Source organism: Chiroxiphia lanceolata, chromosome 1 (genome assembly GCF_009829145.1).
Source record: "Chiroxiphia lanceolata isolate bChiLan1 chromosome 1, bChiLan1.pri, whole genome shotgun sequence".
NCBI lineage: Eukaryota > Metazoa > Chordata > Aves > Passeriformes > Pipridae > Chiroxiphia > Chiroxiphia lanceolata.
The window spans coordinates 154226935-154236258 of record NC_045637.1 but is presented as its reverse complement, the minus strand read 5'-3'; the positions used below and the strand labels follow the sequence as shown (position 1 = coordinate 154236258).

The following is a 9324-nucleotide window of genomic DNA, read 5'->3' as shown; positions in this document are numbered from 1 at the left end:
GCCATAAAATGCTGCAGACAGATGAAGAAAAGAAGCTTCTGGAGGCAATGGCCAAGGGCTTCCAGGTTTTAATGGGGGTTTAAAGCCCAGCTCCATTTGTAATTCTCTGCAGGCCCCATGGAAAACCTTCAGCAGAGCAAAACCCATCCAAAGATTTCAGATGGAGTCACTTGGGATCAAAGGAAGTGTCAGCGGGTCGAGGGAGGGGATTCTCCCCCTCTGTGCTGGTGAGATCCCAGCTCTGGGGCCTCCAAAATCAGAGGATGTGGAGCCGCTGGAACAATTCCAGAGGAGGCCCTGGAGATGCTCCCAGGACTGGAGCCAGGCTGGGAGAGATGAGGGGGTTCACCTGGAGAAGAAAAGGCTCCAGGGAGAGCTGAGAGCCTCTTCCAGTGCCTAAAGGGGATCCAGGAGAGCTGGAGAGGGACTGGGGACAAGGGATGGAGGGACAGGACACAGAGAATGGCTTCTCCTTGCCAGAGGGCAGGGATGGGTGGGATATTGGGAAGGAATTCCTGGCTGGGAGGGTGGGGAGGCCCTGGCACAGGTTGCCCAGAGAAGCTGTGGCTGACCCTGGATCTCTGGAAGTGTCCAAGGCCAGGTTGGAGCAACCTGGGTTATGGAAGGTGTCCCTGCCCATGGCAGGGGTGGCACTGGATGATCTTTAGGGTCTCTTCCAACCCAAATCATTCTGGGATTCTGTGGCAAGCAATGACTGGCTTTCTGTTTGGAATTTCAGGCTTTGGAATTTCCCATTTCCTGTTCCTTGATCTGCCTTTCAGAAGATGGTTTTCCAGGGCTTTGGCCATTGACCCCTGGAATGTCATTGCAGCAAAGTAACACTGACACATAAATCAGGGAAAACATCTCCCTCAGATACCAGAAGTTAGCATTTGACTTCACTGAGTGTTTATTTTCTGGGAGCACAGGATGAACACTGGTCTGGAAAACACTTTGTTTGATGTCCCTGGGTAGATTTTTCCAGTCTAAGCAACAACACCTCAATAAGGCTTTGAGTTAAGACGAGCCAGATCTTCTCACTGTTTCAGGCTCACCTGCCAAAAGCAAGGAAGGTCATATCCCATAAAACAGGTGAGAGGGAGAAGAGCAAAAACCTGTCAGGATAAAACAGGACAAGTTCATAACAGGGGAAAATCAATGTTTTATCCTTCACCAGAATTAGGACACATCTATTGGAGAGATGAACACTCACCCAATCCTTTCCGAGCATAATCCTGAATTCCCTGTGTTCAGCAGAAGCTCCAGGTTTGTTGTGCTGTTCAACCTGATGGTCATGAGTAGTTCTGGCTACTGCTCCCAAAATTTCCACGAATCTCATCGAAGACTTGAAATTTTCCGTTTTTCTTCCTGAGTTTGTCCTCCCTGCTTGTGAAATCAGGTCAACAGCTGAGCAGATGTTGTGAAGGTAAAGCTTCCTGAAGGCTGGTGGTGCTTGGACACTCATGTGGAGCAACGTTGTTTGTGATGGATAAATTGGAGAAATTGTCAATGGTATCTTGCAAGATGTAAAGTAAAAAAGTAGGAAATTCTAACTGTAAACTAACTATTCTAACTATAACTAGAAAGTATAAATTCTACTGTAAAAGTAGAAAAAGACTGTCTTTTAAATGTGATATGACAACTTCTGTGGGACAATTTACACCACGGGAAATATTTGCTTAGGTTTGTCATCTTGGTTCATGGAATTGTGGAATCCCAGAATGGTTTGGGTTGGAAGGAACCTTAAAGATCATCTATTTCCATGGGCAGGGACACGTTCCACTCTCCCAGGTTGCTCCAAGCCCCTCCAACCTGGCCTTGGACACTTCCAGGGATGGAGCAGCCACAGCTTCTCTGGGAAATCCATTCCAGCCCCTCCCCACCCTCCCAGCCAAGAATTCCTTCCCAATATCCCATCTAAACCTCCCCTCTTTAAGTTTAAAGCCATTTATTTTAATTTGTGAGTCTCCAGCTCTCAAGAGTGAGAAAAAGAAGCTCAAAATTGTTGGATTGGAACCTCCTGTTACAGCAGGAATCTGCCTAAATCTGCCACATCCCGAGGAAAGAAGACCAAGAGTTCTCAGGCCCATCCCTCACTTCAAAGAGGTGCCAGACCTGTCATCCTGAAAACATCCTCCAGCACCGAACTGGGAAATTCCAAAAATGTAAAAGCCTCGGGTGGTTTGATACCTACCCAAAACAAAGGCTGATGAGTGCTTAGGTTATAAAATTAATGACACTTCTCAAGAGAAAAAGTCCCATCTTGCTGTGACTTCATTCCCAGAGGAAGTTTGTGGTGTGCCTTGGACATTTCAGACCTTTTATCCCTCCCAGAGCTTTGGTGAGAGACAGAAAAAAAAAAGCCATCAAAGAGCTTCTCAGCCTTAAAGGCAAAAGTTCCCCCTTCGTGCCTATCAACGAATTGATTAACTGGGATTAGAGGAGCAATTTAAATGATAAGCAGAGCAAAGCTCACTCAGCATTTTAGTTTTGCTGTTCCACCCTTGGAAACACAAACACAACCGGGGCAGAACCACGTTGAGGGTCTTTTATCCAGCCTGCTCCCACCTTTCCCAGTGGAAGAGGTGGCATGAAAGCAAACCCAAACAGCTGGGAAGTTGCCTGAAAACACCATAAAACGTATGACATTTTCTGCCAGGTCAACATTTGTTTCTTTTCAAAGATCTGTCTCAGCTCCAGGTCACTTTAGGACTTTCTCCGCCGTTTCTTGTGAGGGGAATTATTGCAGCGATAGGAACTGGGATCAGACAAGTCAGAGCACTTTAAAAAGCACTTTGCCCATTTTTTTTAAAGCCAATGGCTGGCAACATTCCCAGCTTTTCCTTAGGAAACAGGCAGGAATGCTTTGGCACGTTCCCTTTCTGCCCTGGTGGTTCTCGTGTCAAGATGCTCTTCTACATTTTTTTGTTCCTTTCAGGAAGAATTTCTCTTAAAAGTATTTCTAAAGTATATTTAGAAGTGTTTTAGAATATTTAGAAGTATTTTTAGAAGTACTTTTAGAAGTATTTAGAAGTATTTTTCTCCATCAATTTTAAGGAGAGGTTGGGTTGGCTGATTCAGGCTCTAGACCTCTCCACCTGAATTCCCACTCAACCAGGCAAAATCCCTGCATTAAACAGGTGGAATTAAGGGAATATCTTGAAATTAAGAATAATCAAGGTGTGCAGCTTTCAGTTCTTCCATGTTTTCCTGAATTTAGAAGCCACAAAGGGCACTAGGTCTGAGTTGGTGCCTGATATGTGACCATAAACCAGCCTTTAGTCCCTTATTCCTCCTGAAAATCAGGAGGACTTGGGTTCATGTCACCAACAGACAGTGACAACCTCATGATTTAGTGCAAGAAATTAAAGGAGAGAGAAGCTCAGGAGGATTTTCATTCCATGGTCCCATTTATGGCAATTTATGATTAGTGATGAAAAAATGAATTTGAACTAAAGAACTTAAAAATAAAAATAAAACACCTAAAAAAAAAATCCCCAAACCCAAACAATAAATATAATTAATCTCATTGATAACTTTCATTTTGGAAATTCTGAAGGACTGAGGTTTGTACTTTCTTTCTGAGAGTCACTTTTCTCCCTCTCTTCTTTTCCACCCCTTGTTCACCTCTTGCCTTCGTGAGACTGAAGAATTCGATGACGAACTCACTGAGAAAACCATAAACGGAAGAATTTGGGAATGGCACGAAAATGATCCCATCCCTCTGCAATTTCCATGGTGAGAGTGAATGGTGAGTGGATAATGTCATGCCCTTTTAGGAAAAAAGAAGTCAAGGGGGAAACACTCCAAGATATTTAAACACCTTTTTGGTTCCCATTCAGGGGGAGGCACTAAAGAACATTGAGTAGAGAAGTCAGAGTCACATAAGGAGCTGAAAATCAAACTATAAATAATAAATAAAGTAGAAACTGCTCATCCAGGACACCTCAATCCAGTCAATATATAATCAACATAACCCCATTTTTGGGAGTTATTTCACATCTCCAGCTTAGACACTCCTACCTAGAATAAATATTCTTTATAAGACCAGCTCAGTAGCTTTATTTTAAACTCAATGCTTAATTTGGATATAATTAAGGACAGGATTCAATTTTCAGGTGAAGATGCCTGGGATCAATGAAAGGGATCAGATCTTGGCAGAGATAAAGACTCCAGGGTCATGGAATCATGGATTGGGTTGAGTTGGAAGGAATCTTAAAGATCATCCAATTCCAAGCCCCTGCCATGGGCAGGGACACCTTCCACTATCCCAGCTTGGAATCCTGGAATGGTTGGGGTTGGAAGGGACCTTAAAGATCACCTGTTTCCAATCCTTATCATGGGCAGGGACACCTTCCACTAACCCAGGTTGCTCCAAGCTGACCTTGGACACTTCCAGGGATCCAGGGGCAGCCACAGCTTCTCTGGGCAACCTGTACCAGGGCCTCCCCACCCTCCCAACCAGGAATTCCTTCCCAATATCCCATCTAAATCCCCCTCCTTGAGCTTAAGGCCATTAAGATCCTTACATTCCAAGCCCATCATTGATGCACCCGTTGATGTTCAGTCTCCACTCAGGTTTCTTTCCCGGATTAATGCCAAAATAACAGTGAAATCATGTTTTCCTTAATCCCTATGGATATCAAAGGAGCCTTTCCCTAAGAAAACAGATGCTGTGCTAACTAATTACTTCCAATTAGAGCTCACTGGGCAAACAACTCATTTGTCTACTCTACCTCCTTACTCTACTTATCAATAATTTCAAAATTGAAATTAAAAGGTTCCCGTTGTTACCCTCAAAAGATTATTTTAAACTTCATTGTAAAACTGCCTTTTCTCTTTGAAAACTTTGGATAGTTTTTACAACATTTCACTGAAAATGCTGGGGGGTTTTGTTTCACATCTGCTCCTTCTTCATGTCACAGTTATAATATAAATTTATAAACAACTTCCAGCATCTTCAGTTTGGATTTTTTTTTCTTCTGTGGTGCCTCAATTCCTGAGTATTTTGGCAGATTATAAATTCCCAGGAAATCACAGCAAAAACAGGCAACAGATCCCTTTCATTTTTTTCTTTGAAATATGAAGGGAATCTATATTTTATATATATCTATCTATCTTTAAATTATATGCTGAATTTCAGCTGTTCCTTGGCTTCCAGATTTTACTGTGTGTGGCCACTTCCACGCTCACAAGCTTGATCTGCAACAAGATTTACAAGGTGAAATGGATGCTGTGGAGGAATAAAAGGCCTAAATTGCTGCAAAGCTCTGTGAAAAGGTCCCCCACAAAGCCATAAAAATGATCCATCTGCCCATGATATTCCTGGGTTTTTTGGGTTCCCTACTGGAGCAATAATTCCTGCAAACCTCACTCATAAATATGAACTAATCAGTGCTGAGAGTTGCTCCAGTGGATCGTAATTTTCCAAATTTGTTGTCAGTGTTTTAGTTTGGATACCTGACTAGTGGGTTATTTGTAAGGATAGGGAGGAATTGTCTCCTTAGGGAAAGATAATTCCAAGGATTAAACCACTTGGGAGAAGGCACAGGTGACCTGGGATCCTCTGGGGAAGTCGATCAGATAAATCAGCTTAAAAAAAAAACATTGAGTTTGCTTCATGCCAAGCCCATCTGGTGGATCCACAAAAAGAATGGAGTGAGAATAACTCCCAGGTGAAAGGAGGATTTCAGGATAATTAATAACCAAGATAATGTTTTGATTGATAACGTTTTGATTGATAATTCACACAGCAAAATAATCCTTTCCAGTCTGACATTAAGGCTGAAAGTTCAGACAGGGAGGTCTAAACACGAGAAGTGGGAGGTTATCTTGCCTAAATTCATCAGGAATTTATTATGTTCTGTGGGATATTGGCCTATAATTCACCTCTAATCACTAAAGACAGGCTCCTGCAAGGCAATTCAGAATGGGAAAGGAGGGAAGGAAGCGTTGGGAAATAATTCAGGAGAAGAAAAGGCAGGTTTCAGTCTTTCACTTTTCAGCTCCTTCGTTCTCCTGGCATTTCCTACTTGGCCATTTTTGTTCCAGGGTTTTAAATCATAGAAAGATCCATCATTTAGAGGCAGGCAGAGCAGGAATCTGCTGGGCCTTGCACAATTCATTCCTGAAAAATATCTGGGCACAGAAAGATGGCCAGGAAAACAAAAATACCATTTTGGAATAATAACACCATTTGGTTTAATCAGCTTAGAATACAAAACCAGGGGAAATGGGGCCAAAAAAAAAAAAAAAAAAAAAAAAACCAACCAAAATAATCTCTAAAACTGATAAATTTCTAGAAATTTTTTCTTGAAAATTGCTGTTCAGAGCCAGAATTCTTCTTTCACGGGAATACACTGAATTTACAATCTGGAAGGGGGCAGAGCAGAATGGACACATCTTACTGAAGAGCTCTTACAATTATAAATATATTTGGGCACTGATCTAGTTGAAGGAGAAGAATATTTTAGAACCCCGTGACGTGGGGTAAAAAAAAATAAATTTAAAATGTTGTAATTATGGGAAAAATTGACTAAGAGAAGAAAATTAATCTTTTAGGTCTCTTATGAGTCTAAACCCCCACAGTGACAATATTTACACTTGAGGGAGCTGCTGGAGGGTTTCTCCTCAGTGGAGTTGAGGGTACAATTCCTGTGATCCTAAAAAAAAGCCTTTACAATGGATCAGATAAATCACAGCCTAAAATTATTCACGCTTTTAAATTAAAATTATTTACATTACCCTTACGTTTCTCTGCTGTTTATAAATGCACTTTGGTCATGCCAGTAGCTTGTACCTGTGCTACAGGAATTTAACCTTAAGATAAATTCTGATTTAATTCCAGACTGGAGATTTCCTCTAGAAAAGAGGAGCAGCACGGTGACCCCTTGAACTCAGTGCACACATATATGGGAAAATTGAAGTGTGCAGGGATGAAAGTCAGGGATTTCTGGCCTATTCCAAGGTGTAAATGGCTTTGATCAGCAAACTGGGAAAATTCATTCCCTTCTTTGCTTCTCTTGCCTTAAGGGTGGGATTGGAGAGAGGTTTTACTGGGATTGGATACACGGGAGAGGCTTTGATTTACAGAATATTCTCATGGAATCCTGGAATGGCCTGATTAGAAGGGATCTTAAAGGTCATCCCATCCCACCCCCTGCCACGGGCAGGGACAGCTTCCATCATCCCAGGTTGCTCCAACCTGGCCTTGGACACTTCCAGGGATCCAGGGGCAGCCACAGTTTCTCTGGGCAACCTGTGCCAGGGCCTCCCCACCCTCCCAGCCAGGAATTCCTTCCCAATATACCATTTAAATCTCCATTTTCTCAGTTTGAAGCCATTCCCCCTTGCCCTGTCCCTCCAAACCTTCAATAATCTCTCTCCATCTCTCGTGTCTCCTTCAGGTCCTGGAAGGGGCCACAATCAGGGACAAAAATCTCATCCCAGCTCCCTTAAATAATCCTGAAATACACAGAATTATATTCCAGAGGCATCTATCTTTACCCAGAACTCATTAAATTGGAATAACTACAAATTGAATACATTCTTTTAAATTTTAGAGGCATGAATTAATTCATCTCAGGGATTGAGATAAATCCAGGGGCAGAGTGTTTTCATGGTTTATGCTTTGGTTTTTAGGGCCAGATGGTGTCAGAGGCAGTTGAGGGTCTCAAGAATGACCCAATTTAAAGAACAGAATAAGGGATTACGTGTGATTTTTTTTTCCACCCTTGCTCTGAGTTGGAGCTCTGCAGTGCCCAAGGGTGCAACAACAAACGTGAACGCAGCGAAAAGGGGCCCATAAAATACAACTCCAGGCTGCTATGACACAAGAGATCTAAATGTCACGGATCAGGCATTATGGGAGTCAGGAAAAACCAGGATGAGTCAATCCCCAAGGTGAAAGAATGCAGCCAGATTAATCAATGTATTCCACAAAGACTGGAATACTCGGATTATTCCTATAACATAAAACCAGACGTAAAAGAAAAAAAATGCAGTAACATTTCTTGTGACTCAAAGAAAAGGTTAAAAATGAGCCATAAGGAAATTATGACTTTGTCTGGATTGCCAAACCTGGAAATTTTATTGCAAGCCTTAAAATGCTTGATGTCTTTTTTTTTTTTTTTAAAGCCTTATATCTCGGTGATTCTATGGAACTTGTGATCTTTCCTAGAGAATTCTGTCGAAAAACAAAAAGGCAAAGGGCAAAATTTCACAAAAGGGATGCCCAAAACAAGGGTAACCGTGTTGCTAAAAAATAAATAAATAAATAGGACCATCCAGCAGGAAATTCTGATGGTTCAAAATGGCCTTTTGTGCCAAAATATTATCAAAATCCAGAGACCTCTCGCAGAATGAGAGGTTTTGGTGGTAAAAACTGTCTTTTTGAACTGGAAAAGGAGAAGTTTTGGTGGTAAAAGTTGTCTTTCAGGCTGGAAAATACTTAATTTTGAGACAATTTTATGTATTAGTAGGACATACCCTCTTTAGCAACATCAGTTGGAGCTGCTCCTGTAGGAGATATTCCCCTTGTGTGGTTGCTTCTTAATTTTTCCATGAGATTGTCCTGAGTGTCTTCCAAATGTGATGAAGGTAGGAATGTGTGTGACAGGCTGGTACCATCAGAGCTCTACATCTGGTAGGAGGCCCTCCTCAAATGGATAAAGGGAAAGAACAACCCCTCACATCACAATCACAGAATTCCAGAGTGGTTTGGGTTGGAAGGGACCTTAGAGATCATCCAGTTCCATGGGCAGGGACACCTTTCACTAGCCCAGGTTGCTCCAAGCCCCGTCCAACCTGGCCTTGGACACTTCCAGGGATCCAGGGGCAGCCACAGCTTCTCTGGGAAGTCCATTCCAGTCCCTCCCCACCCTCACAGACAAGAATTCCTTTCTAATATTCCATCTCATCCTACCCTCTGGTACTGGGAATCCATTCCCTGTGTCCTGTCCCTCCATACCTTGTCCCCAGTCCCTCTCCAGCTCTCCTGGAGCCCCTTTAGGCCCTGCAAGGGGCTCTGGAGTCTCCCTGGATCCTTCTCTTCTCCAGGGGAACCCCCCCAGCTCTCCCAGCCTGGCTCCAGAGCAGAGGGGCTCCAGCCCTGGCAGCAGCTCCGGGGCCTCCTCTGGACCCTCTCCAGCAGCTCCACGTCCTTCTGATTTTGGGGACCCCAGAGCTGGAGGCAGCTCTGCAGGTGGGGTCTCACCTGAGCAGGGCAGAGGGGGAACAGTCACCTCCACAGACAAAGGTGACAGCTCAGAAACATCAAAAGGAATTGTAGCAATATTAGGATGGAAAAATAAAGGACAATTAGGT

At 43.0% G+C, this 9324-nt stretch overlaps 1 long non-coding RNA gene across 1 annotated transcript; it reads right to left on the bottom strand.

Annotated features, from left to right (window-relative positions):
• Nucleotides 1-1227: 1227 nt before the first annotated feature.
• LOC116794330 lies at nt 1228-8650 on the bottom strand. The gene is made up of 3 exons (XR_004359757.1): nt 8488-8650; nt 2195-2336; nt 1228-1516 (listed from the first exon to the last, which is right to left on the bottom strand). It is a non-coding gene; the product is annotated as an uncharacterized LOC116794330 (long non-coding RNA).
• Nucleotides 8651-9324: the final 674 nt, after the last annotated feature.